The sequence below is a fragment of the Sinocyclocheilus rhinocerous genome, unplaced genomic scaffold, assembly GCF_001515625.1.
Source record: "Sinocyclocheilus rhinocerous isolate Xijiao unplaced genomic scaffold, SAMN03320098_v1.1 scaffold1024, whole genome shotgun sequence".
NCBI classification, from domain to species: domain Eukaryota; kingdom Metazoa; phylum Chordata; class Actinopteri; order Cypriniformes; family Cyprinidae; genus Sinocyclocheilus; species Sinocyclocheilus rhinocerous.
In genome coordinates this window covers 847,328-873,776 of record NW_015655417.1, presented here as the reverse complement: position 1 = coordinate 873,776, position 26,449 = coordinate 847,328, and the positions used below count along the sequence as shown (strand labels likewise).

Here is a 26,449-nt window from a genome sequence, read left to right as displayed (position 1 = left end):
AATTGTTGCATGTCATCCCGGACTACATTTCCCATCATCCATTGCACTGATTTGCACACAGCTGTAACCAATCACACACACACTATATTACACCCACTCAGATCCTTCTCAAATTGCCAGTATTATAATCACATATCGCTACCCTAGCTGATAGCTACTTTATGGAGCCTGCTCTAGTTTTCATAGTCTAGTCATTGTTATAATCTTGCCTTGCCTGCTTTCCCGTGTTTGCATTCTTGCCTGAGTATTTTGGATTACCCTTTAGTCTTGTCTTTTGGATTATGTTTGCACCTTGCCTGGACTATTGCTCGTGTTCCTCGGATTACCCCTCTTGTCAAACCCTTTGGATTACGTTCGTTCTATCAACCATCGATCAACCCATGCCTGTTTAACGGATTACTCTTGTGTCTTGCCTGTGCCATATCTGTTTGCTGGTGTTCGACCCTGCCTGTTTCTGACCATGTCTTCTAATAAAGCTTTGCAAATAGATCTGCACGCCTCACGTCTCTGTCACTCCGTAACAATTTGGATTCAGAGAAACTGTACAGAACTGTTGCACAGCTATTCATATTAATATTTAAATAAAAAAATATTAAAAAGACATAATAACATGACACAAATAAAACCATGGCACACATACAATTATCTAATTACCTTTCTATGCATATAAAAGATTTATAATTGTAGTATTTAATTTATATGATTTGATAAGGTAAGTTCTTGAAGCATGTGATGAAAAATTAAACCCACTCGCTGTATAAATGTATAAGAATCAAAGTTATGTCCATATAATGAAAGCTATTTAAAAGCTAGGCGTATTAATTAATATTTCACCTCCTGCTATAAATCAAGAACAACAACATTTTGCATTTATCTAAATTAACTCAGAAGTCAAACACACCCACACTAATTTCCACTTTGGACAATAATGCATGCAAATTAAATATTAAGGTCATCAAAGGGAAGCAATTCCGGGCCGTCGCACAAAGTTGGAAGACAGGAAAAAGGTCAGGCTTTATGAGCTCTGGATTGCTTCAGGAGAGCATCAAAGCAGCTTGGAGGTTTATATTTAGTCGTAAATGTTGAATGGGGTTTTATGTTCATGCTAGAGTCTGTGAGCTTTATCAGAATGGAAAGTTACTCATCAAATGCGCAAACTAATGTGGGCAGTCTGTGACTTATTTAGCACAAATGTGAGATGTGAGCACTCTCTGCTTAGAAGTAATTGTCTTCGTCTGCTGTTTGCAAGAGGCTAATGGCAAGAAACAGTCCAAGACGTGGTCCGTATTTCAGGACCTCAGTCACGCTACTTCAGAGGAATTATGCTCAGACTTGTTTTTCTAAAAAGTATGTCTGCTTCAAAGACAGTACAGTAACTTGTGTGTGTGTAATTTAGTTTTAATAGCTGGGTCAATTGTTTCATAGTACAAAACAATATATCTTCCTTTCAAAAAGAATTAGCTTGCTTTTCGAGATTACAGCTAAACAAATTGGAGAGTTCAGGGTTTAAACGAGTTTTTTCTACGCCGCTGAGCCGACCCAGAAAGGATGTGGGCCTCATTTCCTGCCTGCTCATCGCCTGCCAATCACCCTGTCATTCAGGGGCAAGGTCTGAAAACAGCCTAAACACCTCCTACTGTTTGCAAAGGAGACAAGCAAACATGAAAGGAATGAGAGAAGCTTGACAATTCGCTTTTTTTCTGAACTGTAAATGTCTAAAAATCACAGATTAAAAAAAAATACAAAAGATGCAAATCAAATTACTTGGAGAACAACTCGAGAGCTATTCTGTCACAGTCCTCTGGCACAGATAGCGTATCAAGTTTTGTTCCTGTTCAACAAAGCTTGTCTCGACATGCTGCAAAAACAAAACCTCCATCATCCTTTTATGAGAAAGGCAATAATATACTTTCTACTTCAACCGTAATGAAATCTGTGTTTCTGATCTCCCCGAAATAATTGAGAACAGGATCTTGAACGGTCAATGCACCACGGTTCTATACAATCCCAGCACGGTTAGATGCCCGTGTTCACCGAGCAATCATCTCTCATCAAGCCTGACCACCAGAGCTTTCTGTCGAAAGTCGACTGAGAGCTATTTCAATTATTTAAAATGTGCATCTTCGAACTCTCAGTTTATTTCATGCAAAAAGCAGAGATTTCTCTTCATGGTGCCCATACCACAAACTGAGCCGATCACAAGCTTGTTCATGATGAGGTCATTCTTCCCGCAGAAGCCATCTGGCAAAGCCACAAAACCAAATACAAACAACAACCTTGCCATTCAAGACCCTGTTTTGTGCATTACAATAGACAGTGTGATTCTTTTTGAATATTTGATCTTTCTTGAGAGAAAATGGCCTCTCTCATTGTTTATGACACACAAGCCATAAACTGCATTTACTGTCTTGTGGTTCCCAAGGCTGACAGAATGACTCACATCCAAAACATATTGAAATAATAATTTCTATAATGTGTGTTCTGGTTAATGACATGTATAATTTTGTTATAATTTTACAAAAGACTTAAAAATATTAAGAAGTGTTTTTTTTATTAAAACAATTATAAAAGGCACTGTAACATATATATCACAAATACATTTGACATATGCACTAAATTATTGCTATGAAACACAAATTTCACATATAGTATTGTTCAAATATTGGGGAGGGGGGTGTCAGTAAGACTTTTTAAAAATGAATTTATATTTATTTATTACAGTATACAGTAGTAAGACAAAATCCACAAAAATATTAGTTTTCAACATTAATAATAATTACAAATGTTTCTTGAGCAGTAAAAGACTTTTCAAAAACATAAAAAATTCTTACTAACCCCTTTTGTAGTGTACACTACAGGACGATAAAATGATTAAAGGTTTCAAGGCCTCACTTATATGTTCTAAATTTTCAGCAGCATATCCAAACCACATCGTCCTTAACTAGCACTCTATGCTCTCTGGCACTTCCTATAATGCTCTGTCGCAGAGTGGCTATGTCAGTTCAGACTGAGGCTTGACCAGTCACCACAGCAGGCACTCTGTGGAGTGGAGCCTTGGTTCAGGATAAAAAGTACTCACAGACCCAGCGGCCATTCAGTCCCACTGGGCAGGGATCTATCAAGCCATCCACCTGCATGCTCCGTCTCACACATAAATGCAGGGGCAAGCATAAAGCATCTAGCTTGAGGGGAAATGAAAGCCTTGCACCATGGTGACATCTGTCCTAAAGAAAAAATGTCGCAAGTGGCATTTCTGTGTTTTCTGACCGCCTTAAAAAAAAGACCAAAAAACACTGTGAGTAGGAAATTACATTTAAAAAAATCACTGAACCTGCAACTTTAGAGTACTAACGTATGTGTCTTACAGAGGTCCTATACTTCAATATATATTAATTCCTAAGCTTGCTTTGCCAAGCAGAAACAGACTTCAGAAAAACCCTTTATCTGTTTTAGAACTCAAAAGCTCCACAAAAAGATCTCTGCCACTTTGAACCTGCCTAAAACAACATCAGGCAGATTTTTTTTAGAAGTTTCAATGTATGAATATTTGAGCGTAAAGAATTCAGGCAAAAATCCCTGGGGCTGCAATATGAGCGTGGAAGAGAGTACATAAATTGCACTACATGATTGTATTTCTTAAGTCATCAGACTCCAGCCTACACTACTGCACTGTCAGAAGACTATATTTCGTCCCTATTTATTCAAGCAATACATCTGTGAGTAGATAATGACCCTAAGCTTCTTACACTGCAGTCGGCAATGCACCAAGACACATAAACCTCACATCAAAAGTTAAAGGGCAATGCTCAGCGGAGCAGATAGGAGTGTCGCGGGGTGAAGGGACCAGACACGCTCTTTCTCTGCTCAGCAGATGTTGTGCTCATATTCGACAGAAGACAGAGCTTCGAACTGTATCCAAAGAGTGCTCTCTGCCCCCTGGGGTCAGTCAGATCGCTATTATATGAAGAGACTAGGACAAAGCTATCTGGGTTTTGATTTGCGTAGCTCCTGTGTTTTTCCTGTTCTCCTGCATTCCAGACTTTTTAGTTTTGTTTAATGAAGGCCACTGCATTTAGCTCCTCGACTCCTTGCCTGCAACCAACCTGTGACAAAAAGCTAATTAAAAGGAATTATAAATACTATAAATACTATATACTGAATAAATACCAAATATTATAATAGTAATAATAAAAATAATAATAATAACAGTGGAAGGAAGAAGGGCTTTCCTCAGTCTTGCTATCCTCTGACGCTGTAGTTGAGCAGTAGGTGATTTCACCCCTGAGATGCTTCTAAACGGTGCAATGGGGAGACTGTGTGTAACTGAATAATTAAAGACACTCAAGCATTTCATTTTAGGATTTGGCAGCGCAGTATGTGGGATCATGTTACCTCCACTGCATTCCTCATAAATGTACAGCATTCCCCATAAATGTACAGTCAGTACACTGTGAGTCGACTGGATACATATTTACACACAAGGCCTAAACATAAAAAATACATGAAGATGTATGGAAAAGAAGGGGGTTGTCTGTACACATGAGAGAGACAATATATATATATATATATATATAATTACAGTGGATTAGCAATCTGCTTTTTTAATGCTGGAAATATTTAGAATATGTTGGGTAGATTAGATTTATCAATAAAGAAAGTAAAAAATAAATAAAATAAAATAAAATAAAAAGGAGAGACATTAATATCCACTAAATACATACACACACGTTCATTTATTTAAAATAATATATAATTATTAGATGAAAAATTAAAAAAAACAGAAATGTTGCCTTGGCAACTAACTGAAATAAATTGAAGATTAAGTACTAAAACTACAAGAAAAAAACCATAGAAAAAAAAGGTTACAATAAAAATCCAAAACCAATAAAAAAATTGAAAAAAAGCCCATAAAATTATTACAAATTAAACAAAAATTTAAATTAAAACTGAAAACAAAAATAAAAGCTAATTCAAAATATTAATAAATACTATAAATGCTACACACTAAATAAATACCAAATACTATAATAGCATAAAATATAAATGTATTATATTTAAACTTTTTTTAACTTTATTTTACTTTATTTTACTTTTTTTAACTTTATTTATTATATTCACACACCTCTCTATTTATCTAGTTGTTTATATCAGTCTCAATATATACACACACAAAAGAGAGAGAGAATCCTTCGATTAAGATTTAAGGTAATCCCGTTCTCCCTGGGTGATCACCGGCACAACATTTTCTCGCAATAGCACAGCCATTTAAATTGGCACCAATGAGGCCACGAAGAGATTAAATTGTTTAATCCTACACCAATTCATACACAGCACACAGTCAAATGAAGTCATTAGTGCTGCGTTAACAGCAGGGAAGCCAATTACAAATGGCAGCAAGAGCTCAGAGAAACATTACCCTTGTGACTACGATCTACCACATAAGAACTCCAAATTCAATTCAGTTTATTCTCCAAAGAAAGCCTGGAAAACCTGAAGCACCCATAGTAATGCAGCCACTCTAATGCATTATTTATAGGTATTAAGTTATTCATTAGACAAGACTGGGCACCATCCCATAATGTAGGTGTGGAAGACCATGAATATTAACAAGGGAGACTTGATATTTAAACATGACGTGGAAAAAAATCGCTGCAAGTAAATGCCAAGTAAATAGCACAGCACATTAGTTACAGTGTGTTGCAGCTTGCCAATGTCTGTTGTTATTCTAAAGCATGACCTTTCCATGGCAAGATTGCTACTTCTTTCTCTTGGTTTTTGAAACACTTTGGGAGTTTAAAAATTGGACATTAATAAATAAAATTATGAATAAAAATTGAGCAGACCCAGGCTGAGTTATTTCTCCACACTCAAACAGTAACAATAAGCTCAGGCCATAGAGCTGTAGGTCCACATGTTAGCCAATGTCAATGTCCTAAAAATGATGGAAGGATGCCCTAATCTTTATAGAGTGCAACAATCGGATTCCGGAAGTAAAAAATCCCTTTCATTCCGTCAAATCGTCCTCAACAACAACTGGCTGATCAGATCACAAAGGACATCAGAGTGGCTAAGAGGAGCTACTCTAAAAAGCTGGAAAACCAGTTTTCAGCAAACTGCTTCAGTGTGGAAAGGCCTGAAAGACATCACAAACTACAAGTCACCATCCCCCAGCACTGAGGCGAATCAACAACTTGTTAAAGACCTGAATGAGTTTTACTGCAGATTTGAAACTCCCGGTCTCACACTCCACACCCACTCTGACCATCTCTCAACACAACCATTAACACCTCCAGCAACCCTCCTCTCCCCCTTCACTTCAGATCAGTGAAAATATGATGTGTGTCAGGTTTTCAGGAAACAGAAGAGAAGAAAAGCTCCAGGCCCAGACGGTGTTTCACCAGCCTGTCTGAAAACCTGTGCTGACCAGCTGGCCTCCATCTTTTCATGGATCTTCAGATCAACAGATTTCAACAGATCACTGGAGCTGTGCTAAGTCCCTGCCTGCTTCAAATGCTCCACCATCATCCCCATCACAAAGAAACCCAAAATCACAGGACTTAATGATTACAGACTGGTTGACCTGGTTGGTCATGAAGTCGTTTGAGTAGCTGGTGTTAGCTTACCTGAAGGACATCACTGGACCCTTACTGGACCCCCTGTAGTTTGCTTATCAAGCAAACGGGTCTGTGGAGGATGCAGTCAACATGGGACTGCATTATATACTACAACATCTAGACAAACCAGGGACTTCTGTGAGGAAACCAGTTCGGCTTTCAATACAATCATCCCAGCACTCCTCCAGACCAAACTAACCCAGGTCTCTCTTCCTAGCATTATCTGTCAGTGGATCACCAGCTTTCTGACAGATAGGCAACAGTTAGTGAGACTGGGGAAATTCATGTCAAACAGCCACACCATCAGCACTGGCGCACCCCAGGGATGTGTTCTCTCCCCACTGCTATTCTCCCTGTACACCAACGACTGCACCTCTATGGACCCCTCTGTCAAGCTCCTGAAGTTTGCAGATGACACTACAGTCATCGGCCTCATCCAGGACATTGATGAGTCTGCATATAGAAGCGAGGTTGAGCAGCTGGCTGTCTGGTGCAGTCTTAACAACCTGAAGCTGAACACTCTCAAAACAGTGGAGAAGATCATGGACTTCAGGAGAAACGCCCCCTGCACTCCCCCCACTCACCATCATGAACAGCACTGTGGCTGCAGTAGAGGCATTCAGGTTCCTGGGCACCACCATCTCTCAGGACATGAAGTGGGACATTCACACTGACTCCATTTTTAAAAAGGCCCAAAAGAGATTGCACTTCCTTCGCCAGCTGAGGAAATTCAACCTGCCATAGGAGCTGCTCACACAGTTCTACTCAGCCGTCACTGAGTCTGTCATTATGCATTTCAATAACTGCCCGGTTTGGCTCAGCTGCAAAATCAGATATCAGAAGACAACAGAGGACAATTCTGACTACTGAAAGGATTATTGGTGCTCCGCTGCCCAATCTTCAAGAACTGTACATATCTAGAGTGAGGAAAAGGGCTCAGAAACTCACTCTGGATCCCTCACATCCAAGTCATCTCCTTTTTGAACTCTTACCATCTGGCCAACGCTACAGAGCACCGAACAGCAGGACTGCCAGGCACAAGAAAAGTTTCTTCCCCCAGGCAATCTACCTTATGAACAGTTAAATATTCTCCCCTACTTTTCAATAAAAATATGTGCAATACCACTTTTGTTTACTTTATACTACCCTACATCTCATTCCATTCCTTGTAAATTCTATTCTATTCCATCTATATACCACAACTGTACATACAAATTTAGTCTATTTCTGTTTATTTATTTATCAATAATGGCCAATCCATCCTATTTTGAGTAAAAATAGGAAAAATAATATTTCTCTCAAAAGAAATTTTAAGTAGACATATAATAATCCATGTCTTTATCTAGTGTACAGAAGTGTACAGGAATTTTTTGTAGTTGATTTGCTTTAAAAATCGCATTTTAAATTACAAAAAAAACACTCTGATGTGTCAAGCCATCAGAACCGAACCGAACTGAAATAACCGAGGTATGTATTGAACCATGGGCTAACTGTTTTGTTGCATTCCTATTATATATTATTGCTCTTTTGTTGGTTTTTATTGCTTCTATTGTCCTCATTTGTAAGTCGCTTTGGATAAAAGCATCTGCTAAATGACTAAATGTATAAAAATGAAAATAATCTTGTTTAATAGCATAATTCCTGGTTAAAAACTACATTACCCATGATTCTGCAAAGTAATCACCATGCAATCAGAGACCTGCAAGAAGCAAATTGTGCCAAGAGCTCTGTAGCATCAGTCCACTCCTATTACGTAATATAGATACATATTTTGCAATAAAAACATAAAATGTATTTCTTGTTTCTTTATATTTAACTAACATCTTTAAATCAATAGTTTTATATTTCTCCGACCGTTGTTTTTAATTTGATTATGCCATTCGCAATTCTTCATGGTCCTTTCCTTCATTAAAGCGTTAAGTAGGCAGTCTTGCACCTTTGTCTTTTTGTCTGATTTTAAAATACTTTTTTTGCTTCAAATTAAAGCGTGTACTGTTGATTCACCTCATATCTCTTTAACAAAGACTTTTTAAAAATCCCTAATGTAAAAATGAATGGGAAAAATATTTCCAGAATATTTACAAATACCTGCTGAATAAGCCTATAGCACTATTTAGTTTTGGTCAACAAATGTTTTCCTGTCCCTGCATGGAATTTGCTTTTACCTTTCTACGAAGCTAAGAATATACAGCAATTCCCTGATGAGTTCACATCGCAAGAAGTGGTGTGACAGCACTTTTATCCCACAGGCAGTAAAATCTTTGCAGCATCGTTTTCTCCACTCAAATAGTTATTGATGTTGAGACATGGTGATGTTCATGAGATTGTCCTGACACTGCAGTTTAAACACTGCTGTACAGCCAGGCAGTAAACCCTTAAAATGCTTAAGAGGCCTGTCATACATCATGTCATGGGGAGACTGTACGTGCCTGTGCCGCAAAACGCCTTTCAGGAAATAAATTTCACTGCCTACAGATGGTGATTCTGGGGTCCCAGCAAGGCCTTGGCTCATAAAGAGCATGAGGCACCATCTTATTTCACTAGCTGTGTTTTCGCCCAGCTGTGGGCTCAGTCAGCGGGCTTTACGGTCACCAATGTAATTATACAGCAGCTTAGCAGCTCAAACAATGAAACAGCCTGTTCACCATTTACAGCCTCCCAACTCCCACTCATAAAATAATATGCCAAAATCAATAAGCTTCCAGATATGTTTCGGAAGGCTGATACATCTCAGCGAGAGCACCGGTCTGATGGAACACAAATCCAGCCTAACAAGCTGAGGCGGAAGAGAGGGGTTAATTGGGATGTTGGCGCCGTCCTTCAAAAGCTGGAGAGTGAACAGAACTGAAGATGAATGAGACTGAGGGGGTGTCTTTATCAAGCCAAGACAGCATGACAACACAATAGCTCTCTGTCAGATGCACGTCCTTTTGCCACGAGTTTCCAGTTACAGTCAGCCAATCCTAATTATGCAGGCTAAATAAATATCTCTAATATCTGGAAATTAAATCAGATCTGATTATATGCATTAGACAAGCATTTTTGTATTAGCAGGCAAAAGTATTTGCCATACCTCCATCAGAACCTGTCATACTGGAATGGTTTGTTTTTGTCAATTTCTATAATGTCACAAACAGACTGATGACTATTAAATAAAGTAGTAAAAGTAGATGAGTTCGTTTCTTCATCAGAACAGATTTGGAGAAATTTACCATTACATCACTTGCTCACTGATGGATCCTCTGCAGTGAATGGGTGCCTAAAGAATGAGAGTCTAAAAAGCTGATAAAAACATCACAATAACCCAAAAACAATCAACACAAATCCAGTCTATTAATTAATGTCTTTATAGATTATGGACTCGTATTTTGGCCAGAAGTTCATTTAAAGTTAAAATGTCTTGATGATGGATTTGTTTCTTACAAACACACAGCTTTTCACTTCACAAGATGTTAACTTTTAAGGAAAATTAGTGTTTACTATTGTCATTTTGCATTATTGACACACTATTTTCCTAATTAATGCTGTTCAGTTGCTTTGACACAATCTGTATTGTTAAAAGCGCTATATAAATAAAGGTGACTTGACTTGACTTGACTTGACAAGATGTTAACTGGTCAGCTGTTTGAACTCACACTCTGGGGGGACCCATTTACTGCATTCATTTTTGGGTGAACTATTGCATTAAAATAAGCTATACCTTCAGCAAACCTATTTGCATACTAAACACAAAAAGCACTCTACCAGTGTTTTTTTGGGGAAGATCAGACTACATCTGTCCATGACATGCCTCAGCAGCGGGGGGCAGGACCATCTGACCCTCTCCAGACCTGACCATCCACAGGATCCATCTGCTCAGCCTGTGACTGACTCCACAGTACCATGTTACACACATAGGAACCCAGTCACAACTCTGCCAGACACAGCCCTCTGTCTTTGTTTCGGCCTGTTCTCATATTTATCTGCTCAAGTACACTCGCAAAACAAACTAAATGTACTGTATAACAGGAATTACCCATTTACTATCATCTCACTCATCTCATGTCACCTGTCCCTTCTGCCCTGTTACTCAACACTCTTTCGTTGACCAGACTGCGTTAATGCAAACATTTATTATATATTCGATTTTCTAATAACATCCAGCATACTATGGTGCTCAAAATTAGCAAATCGAAATCGTTTGTTGTTTGTCACAACAAACAAACACAAACAGCTATTTACATTTTCCTTGGACATGTAAACCCTAACAAGCCTAATGCCGCCCTGTTTGAAACATAATTTGCATGTTAGACAAAATTAGTTAACAAGTATTTGACAATACTTGAAAACTAACAATTATACAACCATTCAATATGTATTATAAAATAAATTAATATAGATGAAAACTTTTAGACAAATAATCCAAAACATTAGGCGTTGTCTTGTCACCACACTGAAAGTCTGGAACTGGCCATATAAGTGGAACGGAGCGACTGTTGTTCTTCACTAGTGAGAGAAACCCGCTCCGAGCTAAATTAAACACATCCAAAACGGCTGCATTCAAAATCGCAGACTTCCCTACTTAGTAGGCGAAAAAACAGTAGGCTATGTGATAAAATAAGTATGTCTGAATTCACAGTATTTATAAAAGAGTAGATTACATTCATACTACTACACACACTCATATGATATAGAACATACCCGAGTTGCGAAGTAATTACTTATTCAAAAAAGTTCCTAGAGAGTATTCGATTTCGGATGCAACCGCTGACTTTCAAATGGCCGCGCCTCACACTACGCAAACTCGCAGTGAACACAGACAAGCAAACAGTCAAATTTAATGATAAAGAATCACTGCAGTGCAGTTACAACAAACATACGTGCCCTCTCCGTTTTGCCGAACTTTCTAGAACTAATGTTGCCCGATTAATGAATGATTCGTTCTTTTCTGATTCAAAAAACCGGTCTGAATGATTTCGAGTTAACGACACCGACTCCTTGAACTGTGAACAGTTTCGGAAACGAAAATTGAGATGAACCGATATAGGACCACAACGTACTATTCCGCAGCTCCTTAAAAGTCTTACAAAGTCTTAAATGAAGTTGAATCAAATTTAAAGCCATAAAAAGTCTTAAATTCTACAAGAAAATCTTAATTTTGATTTCAAGAGGTCTTAAATTTGGGCACGGAAAGACAAGAATTGCATTATGGCTTAATGTGACGATTAAACCTCAAAAAGCTATGATTTCATTAAATAAACACAAGCGCTGCACGTTTCAACATCAGGTGCTGCCACTTTGTGTACAGCCGTTACAGAGGAAACTGCTATATTTCTGCTGTTCCAAAACCGCCACCTGCTGGCAGAGAATGAATGTGCATTTTTAATAAGCCCGTCTGTTGTTTAAATTATTATAATAATTGATACTTTTGACTCATTCATTTTCTTAAAAATGGTTTAAAATGCGAAGTTTATCATTTTATAAAACTTTTTGTTTTTGTGAAAACCTGTAGCCTATCTGAACTGTAAATCATGCTTTTTACTGTCATTTTACAGTTTAATGTTACCATAGACATTGCCCTACTGCGCTCATATGGTATTAATTTTGTTTGTGCGCGTCTTAAAAAGTCTTACATTTGAGGTTAAAAATCCTGCAGATACCCTTTAGGTTATGATTGTATGATACTTTAATTAACAAACATACAGAATTGAATTGATTTAAGTAAAGGCCCTTTATTAACACCTGCATTTCAGCCAAGATATGTCAAAGTAAATTAATTTAAGCACTAGGTAAAATTATATTTTGGTTCAAAATGATTTCGTCTAGTCTAGTGCACTGCATCAACAAGAAGTGAAGTGTTCGTAAAAAACAAGACTTCCCATTCACTAAAACGTCTGTGTCAGAAGGTGGGTCGTACATTCAGCTGATCGTGGTTACATAATTGAAACCGGAGAACTTTGAACTAGTACGAAAATATAGGTTACTGCAACTTCGTGTTTGTGTGTCAGAAGAATCTTACGAGAGAGAACTGAAGCTGGAAATGTCATCTGAAATATACGACTGCATCGTCATTGGCGCAGGGATCCAGGGGTCAGCTGGCCAAAAACAAGCAGAAAACTCTGCTGCTGGAGCAGGTCGGTGCAGCATGGTTTCTAAATAATTTGCTCAGTCTTGTTATGATTCATTCACTTAATTCTAAATGACAGCATAAAACAAATGTTAGTAAATTTGTAAAGGCGGAATGCTCACCTAAAGCAATAAAGTAAATGTAAGAGACAACATTAATAATTCTTGCATATAACATATGGACTTGACTGATTTTTTGTTTGTTTTTTTTTTAAACAGAGGCAATGCAAGTCCAGTGGGATTATTACAGTGTTCTTTGAATTCTATCTTTCTCCCCAGTTTGTTTTGCCCCACTCCAGAGGGAGCTCTCATGGCCAGACCAGGGTTATACGGAAAACCTATGAGGAAGATTTCTATGTACAGATGATGCAGGAAAGCTATGAGCTCTGGGCTCAGCTTGAGAGAGAAGCAGGTGTTGAACTGTACAGGTGAGTGTATGTAAGCATCTAAGAAAGAATTTCTCCACAATGCAACATGCAGACACTGTACAACAAAACTTGCAGACTGTCATAGCCCTCACCCATAACTTTAAAGGAGCGTTTTCACTCTAGTCCCTAAGCATCATCTACAGACCATGGGGTACACTTGTTTTTACAGTGTCTGAGAGGTGTAATGGATCACAAGTGGATCAAGCCCACTCAGCCTTGATGTAGAATCAGGCGCCTTCCTCTTTCTCTCGCCACTATCCATCTCAGCTCTCTGACGGATGGGTCCTGATGAGAGGCTACCTGTGCCCTTGAGCATCTCAGAGACTGCCGGGCAGCGAGTGAAAAATGTGTGGAAGATTTTAAAGAATGCTGGATTTGTTCTGTTCTTCTTACATAGAAATTTGTACTATTCCGATAACACTTGCTTACCAACCAAGTTACAGTTATTACAAATATTACTGATTTGGACAGGATTAGTATTTATTTAGATGAGAGAGTTGTTTGTGTGGATGTGGTGGTTATGGAAAATCATTTGCTATGTGGGTTTTGGACAATAAATAAATGCAATAAAGTGACTTGCAATTATCATTTAAGACCAGCATTAATGATTTTCTTTTTGATTGCGTAATAATGTCAATCAGGGCAGCATTTATTTGCAATAGAAATTGTATAACATAAATGTCTTTACTGTCACTTTTGATCAATTTAATGCATCCTTACGGAATGAGTCAATTTTTTTCTATGTTTTGAATTCATTTTTTATTTAATAAATTAAATAGTTACATACAGATTTATGTAGATATTGTCCAAAACACCACTTTGCCCAGGGCGCTTCTAAATGTTGCAATATTATGCATATAATTAAGAGATTGAATTAATAAAGGCGAATATCATACCTGACACGCTTACACTGGCTGTTCTGACTCTTAGTGATTTAATTTTCTTTTTATATCCGATGGGATGTCGGCAGTTTGAACCACCAACTGTTATTTTACCCACAGAGCTGCCAAAAAGGTCAAAATCCATAATAAATATTTGACAGGCAGTGCAATGACAAATTTAGTCTTAGTCACAGTGTTCCGCAAAGGGCAAAATAAATGAGGATTCTGCAATTATAGCTGTTCCTAACAGGGACGGGATTATATTTCTCATAGGACCCCTGAGGTAGTTGAGAAACATTAGGTAATTTAAAATCTTTTGATTTGGTCAGCATTAAAATCACAAAGTGCATTTCTGAAACTGAAACACTAATTTACCTCAGCAAGGATCTTGCCCCACCACGATGTGACCTGCTCCTTTGCTATTAGCCACAAGGGCATTGACAAATGTGACATGGAGTCCTTCTTTCAGTGTCCCCAATCAAACACACACACAGTGGGGGATTCAGTCATCAAAATCTCTGATGAATGATATAGACCTGTGAACTCATGCTGCCCATGCATCATGATGGCTGGCAGATGAAGTAGGCCTTGAAAAACAGTATCCACAGAAAACAGCACGACCATCTATCACACACTGTTGATTTAAAGCCTGTGTTCCCAACCTCTACTCCATAGTGCCATAACTCCTTACATTAAGACACCTGCATCACAAGCAGGTGCAGACGGCGCTGTGCACAATTTATACATGCCTCTAAGCACTTCCACCTAAATCAAGGTGCAGCTGTTTAACATGGACATCTAAGTCATCTTATCTCCTCGCAGGTGAACAGGCCTGTTGGTTATGGGTCCAGAGAACGGAGAGGGTTTCTCACACCTAAAGGCCACGATGCAAAGGCACAAGATTCCCACAGTGTTTCTGGAGAAGCAAGAATTCAGCCAGCACATTCCCAATGTGAATCTCACTGATGGAAACGGAGCGCTGATAGACACCCATGCTGGCGTGCTGTATGCGGACAGAGCCCTTCGAGCTGTGCAGGTCAGCTGATCATATAAACTACTGTATAGAAGTTTGGGCTCGGTAAGGTTTAGTACTTTCAGCAAGGATGCATTAAATTGATCAAAAGTGACATTAAAGACATTTGTGATGTTATAAAACATTTCTATTTCAAATAATTGCTATTGTTTTGGAACCATTCAAGAATCCTGAAAAAAAAAAGTATAACGGTTTCCACAAAAATATTAAGCAGCGCAACTGTTTTCAACATTGATAATAAAGAGAAATATTTCTTGAGCAGCAAATCAGCATATTAGAATGGTTTCTGAAAGATCATGTGGCACTGAAGACTGAAGTAATGGCTGCTGCACAATATTACTGTTTATACTTTTTGATCAAATAAATTCAGCATGGGTGCAAATAAAAATCTTTTTGAAGTCTGATCCCAGACTTTTGAACAGCAGTGTAAACTGAGACATTTTCTTGTTTTAGTGAACCATTTTATTAAAATACATGTTTAAAATCATCTCTGAATCTCAGGCTGTTGGAATGTCACACGTCAATCTTATATTTAGCTTGGCAACTCAAAGCTATCAGATGCTCATCTAATTATGTATGCAAAATGAATACATTTGCAACCGTTCCAAAACCCGCTTTGGACCGATTGTGTCTATCCTCATAAAAGTATCACTGAAATGTATTTTCTCCTCATTGGAGTCAGTAGATCAATTTTAGCTCACCATAGCAGTTAGAAAAAAGGCATACAAATGGAAAAATCACATGACATGAGTTCTTGGTACAATAAAGGGTAGACATTTGTTTGACATGTTAGATTCCCTTTTTTATGATAAATGCTGTTATAATTAATCAAAGTGTATTATTGTTCTGAGCTGTGAAATTCAGCTGTACAGTGGAAATAAATCTCTTACTGTGTGAAACTCCTAAACTTTTCAATGTCAGAAAGGCGTTGAGCAATGTACTTTGTGTATATAACTGTACTTCAGTGTCGCCTTCACCGTGCTTTTTAAAGCTCTCGAAGATAAGATATGGCTGCAAACTAGCTTGTTAAAGGCTCCTTTCACCCTATCTAGGGAATATGGCCATGCACTTTAATACACAATGCCTCTGCCTACAGCAGCTACAGAGTGCAGTGATAAGCTCCCTGTTGGCTCTCACTAAGGAAACTCTTTCATTATCTGTTGCCCGAATCTGACCAGCTTTTTCCCGTTTTAACTGATCCCCACTGACATCTCTCTGTGTCAAACTCAGCCCTTGTTAAATTTTAGCCAGTCTCTCCTCACTGCTCTTATTAGGATTTTCTGTCATAGATGAGGTGTTTTGAAGAAGAAGTTTTGTCTATGCAGTAAAGTTGAGCATGCTGTAGTCAGACTGAAGTGATTTAAAGGGGTCATATGATGCGATTTCAATTTTTCCTTTCTCTTTGGAGTGTTACAAGCTCTTGGTGCATAAAGAAGATCTGCAAAGTTGCAAAGACTAAAGTCTCAAATCCAAAGAGATATTCTTTATAAAAGTTCAGAGTCAGCCACGCCTACCTAAAACGGCTCGTTCTAACACGCCCCCACATACCTACGTCACTATCTGGGAAGATTTGCATAACGCCGCCCAAATGTTCACGCAAAGAAAGAAGGCGTAACCTTTATTCTAGCTGTAGTATTTATATTTAAAGAATTTGCCACTGACAATTCAAATGCGAGTTTTGGGCAGTGTAAAGTAGGGCTTGTTGTTTGTCATTTCTCTGATCACAAATATTTGTTATATTTCTTTCTTCACCTATTTGCCCTCTTAATTTCATCCATTCATTCATTCCTTCCTTCATTCTCTCTTTTACTCACTTTTCATCCATCCATTCATAAATTCATTTACTCCCCTTTTTTCTTTCTTCCATCCATCCATGCATCAATCAATCCATTCATCATTTCATTTAATTTCTCTTACCTACATAATTTCTTTCTTTCTTGCCTGCTTTCTTTCTTGCTTTCTTCCATCAAACCATACATTTACTTGCCTTCTTTTTTTTCTTTTAAGGCATTATGGAACAATATATCAGTGTGAAATGTCTGGGTTTGGAAAACAGGTTCTGAAAAATGGGAGCATGGGAATATATAAGGCCTATTGACTATCAGCTGTAGCTTGTGAAACAAACACAGCCACATATAGATTGATCTGGATTACACCCCTAGGCAGAATGAAAAGTGAGTTATTTGTGAATGCACAGAAACCACCCTATACTCTCCTCCCAATCCTATAAACAGCTCCCAGAGTCTCCAGTCCACAGAGATCCCTTATGTGTCACACGCCACAAGAGAACTGATGGAAAACGTATTCTGTGTTAGTTAAACGCCGAATTGGACCTAGAATTGGAGTTGCATTTTTCAGGATAGCACGGGCTTGAAAGACTGCGCTTGGGTGAGCACAACAATATATGAGCAATGAATTTGTGTGCACTGGTGAATTTTTATGGTCTCTGAAAGAGAAGACAGGCTGGACTATTGTGAGCTAGCGATTCCTTACTGCTTATTACATTTACTCTGCAGTGAGTTAAGAATATCAATGTTTATATTCATTTTTAATTAACATCCCATGCTTCTATGCTGTTTTTGATCTTTAATTTGGATCATTTGCAGTTAGCGCTGATGTGTAAGAACCTGATCTTTGGACTGAAAAGACTTTGAAGCTTTCAGTTTCTTGTAAAGATTAACGTATGCTATTGGAAGGAGAAGATCCCAGGCACCTACAGTGTCGGCCAGCGTTTCCCATGTTTTATAGAGATGGAGTCAAAAGAGGGGGAATACGATATTTATGGCCTCCCGTCCAACGAGTATCCAGGACTAATGAAGGTAAGTGACAGGAGGGATGTTGCTTTTTTTAAAGAACAGGTTTGATTGAAGCCATGACCTAGTGGTTAGCAAACTTTGTGCTGCTCAGGTTCAAGTCTATCTTGCAATCACTCTGGATTAACAGAGTGGAAGAAACAATAACAATCACTCTGGATTGTTATTGTTTACTAAAACGAAATATTAAATATTAAAAATATATTTGTTCATTGAAATAAAACTAAAATAGAATAAAATTTAAATATTACACGCACAACTTAAACTCAACCAATTAAAATTGACAACTATTGGAGATAAGTACTAAAATTACTAAAATAAAAATAAATAAAAGGGAAATAGAAATAGAAATAACTAATAAAAATACCAAAAGCAGTTAACAAAATTTGAAAAATTTTAACAAAAAAAATCTAAATATAAAAATAAAAGCAAATTCAAAATATGAATAAATACTATAATAAAATAGAATCAAATGACCCTGGAGCCTGTCCACACCACATTTCACTAAAAAAAATACAGTTTCAACCACAACTTTAGCCTGCTTTTCTATTTGACCAATATTTTTTTAATTAAAAGAACACTTCTCCATGGCAACAATAGACATAGCCATGTCCTAAACCACTGTATCAATATGTACCACAGACCATTGCATTAATGCAATTGCCTGACCGCATCTCATAAAAAAGCCACCAGAGATTGAACACCATAGTTTTCATTCCATGTTAATTAATCCACAATTCCCCCATGTTGAAATACTGCACACATCTCCACTCAGAGTTCGAGTGCATCAGATGCAAGCGCAAACAGGAGTGATTCTAAAGCTCTCTGAATGGATCTATGGACCGCAATGCTTTTACAAAAGCAGAGAAGCAGCACTCTCCTCTGGTGTGTGTTCTCCTGGTACTAATGGCTCAGTTTCAGTACAAAGGAGAGCCCAGCAGGAGTCTTCAGTCTCATCACACTTAGCAAGGCTGAATGGGAGAGCACAGATGGCTGTGTCATGTTAGATGCATTATGTCTGCTCCAGTCGCTGGAGCCTGGCTTCTGCATGTATATCTGCTGCTCCCCCAAGCATACCGAGTGGTGGATCACAGATCCGTAATGTATCATAGGTCAGATTGTTTTTGTGGATCATCGTGTGCGTGCATGTGTCTGAGCAGGTGTGTTATGGGCAGTGAGACTGAACCGGATGAGCGAGATAAACAGACGGATAGAGGGGACATCGATATTCTGGTGCGTTACGTCACCCGCTGTCTCCCTGGGCTGGTGCCAGTTCCTGCTGTGGTGGAGAGCTGCATGTACATGGTGAGTCGCTTCATTGCTCGTCCTCAGGTGCCATCGCTGATCTGCCACTGTGTGTCCGGACCAAACTTTCATTCTCATGTGAAGAGAAGAAAGATATTTGAATGCATGGCTCATATTTACTTCTGACATGTCATTTGATTGAACGGTTGATGGAATTAAACCAAGCCATTTATTTTGGTTCTACTTGGGATTTTAATTGATTTTTTTGGTTCTAGACACTCAGAATTACAGCGTATCTTAACCAGACACACCTGATACGGTGACAAGCGATTAAAGCTATTTCTTCCATGTAAATCTGACTTTTTGTCCTAACCAGATGTGACCACGACAGGATATTTTGTGGGTCGCTTGATTTTGATGTCTATTTCCCATTCACAGAGAAATCTCATCTCTCTGAAGTATGTTACAGTGAATATCAAAAAAGCCAGAGTCTGAAAAAAATATCAGGGGATTTTAAATATATATAAACAAACTATTGGGACATATATTGTACTGTTTTTAATTAATAAAAAAACATTTCAATTTAAAAACATTAAATTATTTACTGTAATAAAATTGTAAAAAAAATAATAAAAAAAAAATAATAATAATTTCTTGACAGATTCACCCTGGTACCTGATGTAGAAATGGTAATCAAATGAAAATCTCTACAATGATGTCTTTAAAAAAAATAATAATAAAAATCCATATTCAGTCATCACAAATGTCTGGAAAGGTCATGGAAATTCACTGGTCAAAAAAAGTGGGAACCCTGATGTTCTGATTGGCTGTGATTGTGTCGCATCACGCTGCGGTTTCACATTCAGTGGGGACAGACAAATTGCTTGTCGTGGGAAACTTGTCGCATCACATCTGGTTGGGGTGCGGTTTTAGCCTCTCATTTAATGCATCAGTACATAAAAAAAACTCATTTCTTTCAGAGCAGGTTTTCAGTTGCTCTGTAAACTTCTGCATGACCAAACAAAGTTTCCATCCAGATGGCTGCAATGAAAAAATAACACAAACAGCTTACAAATGCAATGTACAGTCACATCAGTCGTAAAAAAGGAGAGCGATGATGCAACACAACCTAAATCCTTTAAAAAACTGCCATGTCAGGAGACCCACAGAACGCCGGTGAGCACGCAGAGATAAAGTTCAGCATTAAAGCAAGAAACTGAGTGGAATCATGTAAAACGGTTATCTAGCATGATGCACAGAGCTGTCTGCTTCGATACGATCTACAGAACAACTTCAGTGTCAGCCAACCACAGTATTGATTATTTTCATACTTCAAAGGAAAAATATCAGGTGGCTCAAAATGAATCAAAAGAATAATTTCTGTTGAATAGGTCTGTGTTAGTAATAGTCAGAAATGACGTATGTTTAGGGTGAAGTGAAAATCTTTAGAAGCGAAATGATTAAGTTTGAGGTCAGTAGGATTTTTTTTATGTTTTTGAAAGAAGTCTCTTATACTCACAAATGCTACATTTATTAGATATATATAAATACAGTAAAACACTAATGTTGTGAAATATTATTAAAATTTCAAATACATTTTTCGATTGAAATATATTTTAAAATTTAAAGTCTTCAGTGTCACACGATCTTTCAGAAATCACTAATATGATGATTTGCTGCTCAAGAAACATTTCTTATTATGATCAATGTTGAAAACAGTTGTGCAGCTTAATATTTTTGTGGAAACTGATTCGGGTTTTTTTTAGGATTCTTTGATTTATAGAAAGTTCAAAAGAACAGCATTTACTGTATTTTAAATGGAAATCTTTTGTAACATTATAAATGTTTTTACTGTTACTTTTGATCAATTTAATGCATTCTTCCTGATTAAAATAATTAATGTCTTAAAAAGAAAATAAATCTTACTGAGCCTAAACGTTTGAATGGTAGCGTACACCCCAACAAGACATTAAATTAAATGTGTGTCATTCCTAAATCACTTAGTCAATTTGTTCATTAGCAATTTCAGGCATGAAGTGGCTTATCTCTTAAGCACCATTTTATATTTAAGTTTAATTCAAACAGCTCTCATAATTCATGCCGTGTGCATGTTCAGAATACAAAAAGGTCAAATATTTGCAGAAATAATTACAATCCAGTCTTGATGTTTAACATTCCCCTGCTTGGTTGTTTGTAGGTCACGCCAGACCGTAACTTCGTCCTTGATTCCCACTCAACCTACGGCAACACCATCATCGGTGCTGGATTCTCAGGTCAGTACGAGCACTAATGAACTCTGTGCACTCCCGTCCTTGTTAAACACAGCCACACACGCTCACGTCGACTTGAAGAGGTATCCTAACTTTTTAATGAGGGAATGGAACAGGGCGCTAGTGAAGGACAGGAAGCGTAACCCCCAGTGCGGGCGCCTTTTATCGTCTAATTAAAGGCGGTTGCTGGCTCCCCGGGTCCTGCGTGCTCCCAAACCCACCTCTCAGGGGGCCAAAGGGCTCACCTGGCATTTGTTCCATCTGTTGCCATCACCTCCTCCTTAGACTAATTATGGGGCTAATTAAATTCCACTGGTAATCACTTCAGAGATGCGCTGGTTAGCAGCATGGGGCGCAGAGAGTGGCGTTTGGTAGGAAGGGGTTAGAAAAATACAGTACAGCTGAGTGGTATGTGGCAGTACTGTGTAGCTATTCATCTTGTAACACATTGTCCCGGTTAAAGGAGCTCTGGAGGTGTCACAGGAAGCATTGTGTGGCTGCCTCACTTACATCCCAGTGCTCTGGCACATCGCGCACTAATGATTTATGACATATATTCTTCTGCCTTAATGCATTACAACTCTGATAGGAGCAAAGGAATGCTGACTATTAACCTCTCCCTGCCTCCTCTCGTTTTATTGTCTGCCATAATGGCAGCGTTTCGCCTCCCCACTGCTCTCCTGCCCTCGGCGCAGCTGTTGTATTGATGGCTTGGGAAAAACTAAGTGCGAATTGGAGCCGTTTCAGGGGCAAACACACAGACCGTAGCGCTTTGGTGGGAAGTTGCCCCTCTTTCCACCCGGAATATGTCTCAAGCCAAGCTCTGAGCTCAAGGCCCTCCGGTTGCCATGGATACCCAGTGGGGTTTAAGGAAGAACAGAAGACCCTCCGCACGCGCACGTCTGCCAGTCAAAGCCGTATCCACTCACAGCCCAGCCTTGCAGACTTCAAATGGCCACCCAATCCGCAAAGGCAAGAGCTGAGAGCGTCGGAAAAGAATGCAGTGCATTTTAAACATCTTACCCAGCTCCATCTGTGTCTTAAAGGGATAATTCACCCGAAAATGAAAATTCTGTCATCATTTACTCAAATGTATGACTTACTTTTTTTCCGTGGAGCACAAAAGGTTGTGCAGGTTGTTCTTTTCCATGTAGTTACTATACAATAAATGGGGACTAAAGCTGTCAGTGATTCAAAAACGACAGAAAAGTATCATAAAAGCAGTCTGTATGACTAGTTTTTCTCATCCGAGTCTGCTGAAGTCTAACAATAGCATTGTGTGAGGAACAGACCAAATTTAAATCATTATTCACTCATAATCTTCTCCTCCAGTGGACTGATAATCATTTTGACTAAACCATTATGTTGAGGAGTTGAATTTGAGAATCAGGTCAGTTTTGGGAACCCAATCAGCTTATTCATTAAAGAGAAAATCACTTAAAAGAGCAATTTGTTCATGAATCAGATACTACTATATCTCATGAAATTGCAAATGAGAGTTTGGACGGATATTAAGGTTTTCAGTGAATATAACAACTTAAATATCAGTCTGTTTCTCTCACAAAACTGTCATATGGCATCAAAAGACCGGAGGCCTAGTGCATGTTTCATATGGACCACTTTCATGATACTTTTATGGTGTTTTTACATTCTATTCGAAGCAGAAGTCTCTGTTCATTGTAATTGCATGTAAAATATGGACACGTACACTACCTTTCAAAATGTTGGTGTCAATTAGATTTAATACGTTTATTCAGCAGTGACGCATAAAAAATTTTTGAGCAGCAAATCAGCATATTAGAATGATTTCCGAAGGATCATGTGACACCGAAGACTAGAGTAATGATGCTGAAAATTCAGTTTGCCATCACAGGAATAAATTTAATTTTTTAATATATTCAAACAGGAAACAGCTACGTAATAACATTTCACAATATTACCATTTTTATTGTATTTTTGATCAAATAAATGCAGTCTTGTTGAGCATAAGAGACTTCTTTCAAAAACATCTTCAAAAAAAAATCTTACTGACCCCAAACTTTTAAATGGTAGTGTACATTATTCCAAATTTCTCCTTTTGTGCTCCAATGAAATAATGAAAGATATGTATGGAATTAAATGTAGGTGATTAATTTAGCATTTTGCCAAAACCCACCCAAAAGATAAATGTCCTGTGACAGCGGGTGTGATGGTGCCAGCATGATTTGAGGGTCTTTTTTCTCTCTCCATGCTCTCTCATGCAAAGGCTTTCTGAGTCAGACAGTGGACGACAGATAATGGCTATTTATAGAAGGCCGTTTTAGATTCCCATGAGGTGCGCTTCTTTTACACCAGTGGATTGAAGGAATGTAAGCTCCATCCTACGATGATTCACCTCTCAGCAAATGCAATTAGTTTTTTTCTCATTTTTTCTCCGCAGGCCACGGTTTGAAGTTCGGCCCTATCATAGGGAAACTGCTCTCTCAGTTGGCCATGGGGCAGGTTCCCTCATACGACCTCTCACCTTTCCGTATTCAACGTTTCATGCCAGATCGTCACTTTGAATCCAAGAGCATACAATGACATACATTTTATATAATATAACAGTGTTAATGTCTAATTGGTAACTGTGCTATGCTAATTCTTTGACGACGAAAGGGGGCGTACATCCTTTTTTCTTTTTTCTTTTTTTGGTATAATTTCAGGGCTGTGTCAAGTTAACATTAAACTAAAGATGTGCAACAGCTAAATATTCTTTCCCACTGAATCCTTCATCTAAATCTCACCATTTCTCAGTGTGTTGTTGCTGTGGACTTGTGCCGTTGAGATGATGTTCTTTCAGGCTGCCTTTTCTTACCAGGCTAAGAAGTTGACTTCCACCACCTTACTGCACAATAAGAACATGTGAAATGATAAAAATACCATAGGCTTTATGTAGCCATGGAGATTATATATGTGCTGATTATGTTTCTAGGTAACAGCCTTTTTTATTGGTTTATGTAAACTCTGGGTGAGTCTAACTGCTTTTATTGTTGTTTTTAAATCTTGATTTTTTTTCTTTGCATAGCATTTTCTAAAAGAGAAACATAGGGGCGTTTGGGTTTTTTCTAACCATTATTGATGATTTGATGTTTGTATAGGAATTAAAGCCATATTCATTTTCATGTACATTTTAATTAAAAAGTAATTTATTACTTGTTTTTTTTTTATTCTCAGGCGTATTATAGTTCAATAAAACTAAATCCATAAAAAATGTCATTACTGAACGTTAAATGAAAATGTAATTTTTATTATTACTGCTAGTTGCATAGGCAACATTTCTCATTTTCATTTAGTTTAGCTTGATGTACTAAAATAACTAATACTGAAATAAAATTAATAAAAACTGCAGACATATTTTTTTTTTTTTTTTTAAAGAAAAACTAATAAAAAAATGTCAAAAACAGACAACAAAATTACAACTTTAAAATTACAGTGAAAACTGAAAATATAAAAAAAAAAAATTATAACTTGGAAAATTGCACATTTCAAATTACAATAAAAATGGAAAATAAAAAACTATAACTATAATAAAAAAACCTATAACTTAGAAAATTACAACTGTAAAATTACAATTAAATTGGAAAATATATGAATAAAACCATTTATTTAAAAAAAAAACTACAATAGTATCTCAATGCTACTAAAATAGCAGGATCAACTAAACATGATACATGAGACATCTCTTGCATCTGCTTCAAATGCACTTCACCAAGCTGTTTTTTGAATGCAAAAATACGCCATCCTAAGCATAAAAGTGACAAAATGTGATTATATGTAACGTGATTAATAACCATTTTAAATGTCTGTCTTCACCATTAATGTTTATATGAAAAGCCTGCTGAGATTTCCGTACCATTCAGGAGAATACTGACAGATCAATAATCTCCGATGCTGATCACCAGAGTACAGCCCACCATGTTTCAGCATCTGCTGCACTGACAAGGGAGCCATTAGCCTCCCGCGATGGGCTTCTAACAGTATCGTCTGATATTGTCTGATTGTGAATGCATTCATCTGTGGCCAACGGCATTAAAATTAAAGTGCACACTTGTCAGTTTTTATGATTTTACGCATTACTCTTCCTCGACGCCTTGGAGAGAGCAGTCTGGCGGCAAACAGAGCGTATTGTTAAAAAGACATCAGCAGTCGAGCCATTTGTCTTGGAGAAGTCAGCGTCATTTGTTGACTTGCTGCCTGGGCCCATTTTCCCCTGTAAACATGTTAATCACTAATCAGGCAGCCTTTTACTCTAGACGTCCTCCGGCACCATCAGGGGGAATAAGGAAATTATACAATGTGACAGTGGGTTACTGGGGGCCTATTTATCCTTCTGACTAGAAGGTAGCGTGCATCGATAGTATTAGTGTATCGATGGCCGTATTAAAATGCCATCAAACATGCAGGAGCTAATGTTTGCCACCTCTGATGAGAGATAACCTGATGCCATGAGAGCCACTGGAGCGATTGTGAAGGCAAAGGCTTCATTGCATTGAGGTTTAATAAATGCAGCTCCAGGCTTCTTTACTGGCTCACTTATGCGTGTGTAGGATCTATGTCTCACAACAGACCCACCTACATGATGATTTGTTAAAACTGACTGAGAATCACCGGCTCGCTGGACGACCCTTGATTTAAAAGTATAAACTATTTAAAGTCAAAGTCAGTTTGATCAGGTGGACCTCGAATTCTCAGATCGAGTTCTTTTAGAACCTGAGCTAGAAATAAACCTGAATGAATTAATAATGATTAATTCCCTTACAACTGAGTAAAAATTATTACACGTGGAAGGGTCATTTCCGTGTCTTCGATCTAAAGGAGAGCTTTTTTTTCCTAGAAAAGTCAAAATAGCTCTCCGGCGCAAATGATAGAGGAGTTTTATAATGATCGGGGGAGAGAGAATCAGGCCGCTCGCTGGGAAATGTGCTCTCTGAAACAATGCAGGTGCTGGATACCTAAAGGAAGGGCAAAAAGCATCTGTGCACAAAAGAATCCACAGAAAATCCGTGAGGCTCTGATATACAGTAGAAACACTTCTGTAC

At 37.9% G+C, this 26,449-nt stretch overlaps 1 pseudogene; it reads left to right on the top strand.

The window, feature by feature from the left end:
* Nucleotides 1-16,141: 16,141 nt before the first annotated feature.
* Nucleotides 16,142-23,989, top strand: LOC107718300 (peroxisomal sarcosine oxidase-like; annotated as a pseudogene).
* The last annotated feature ends 2,460 nt before the right edge of the window (nucleotides 23,990-26,449 follow it).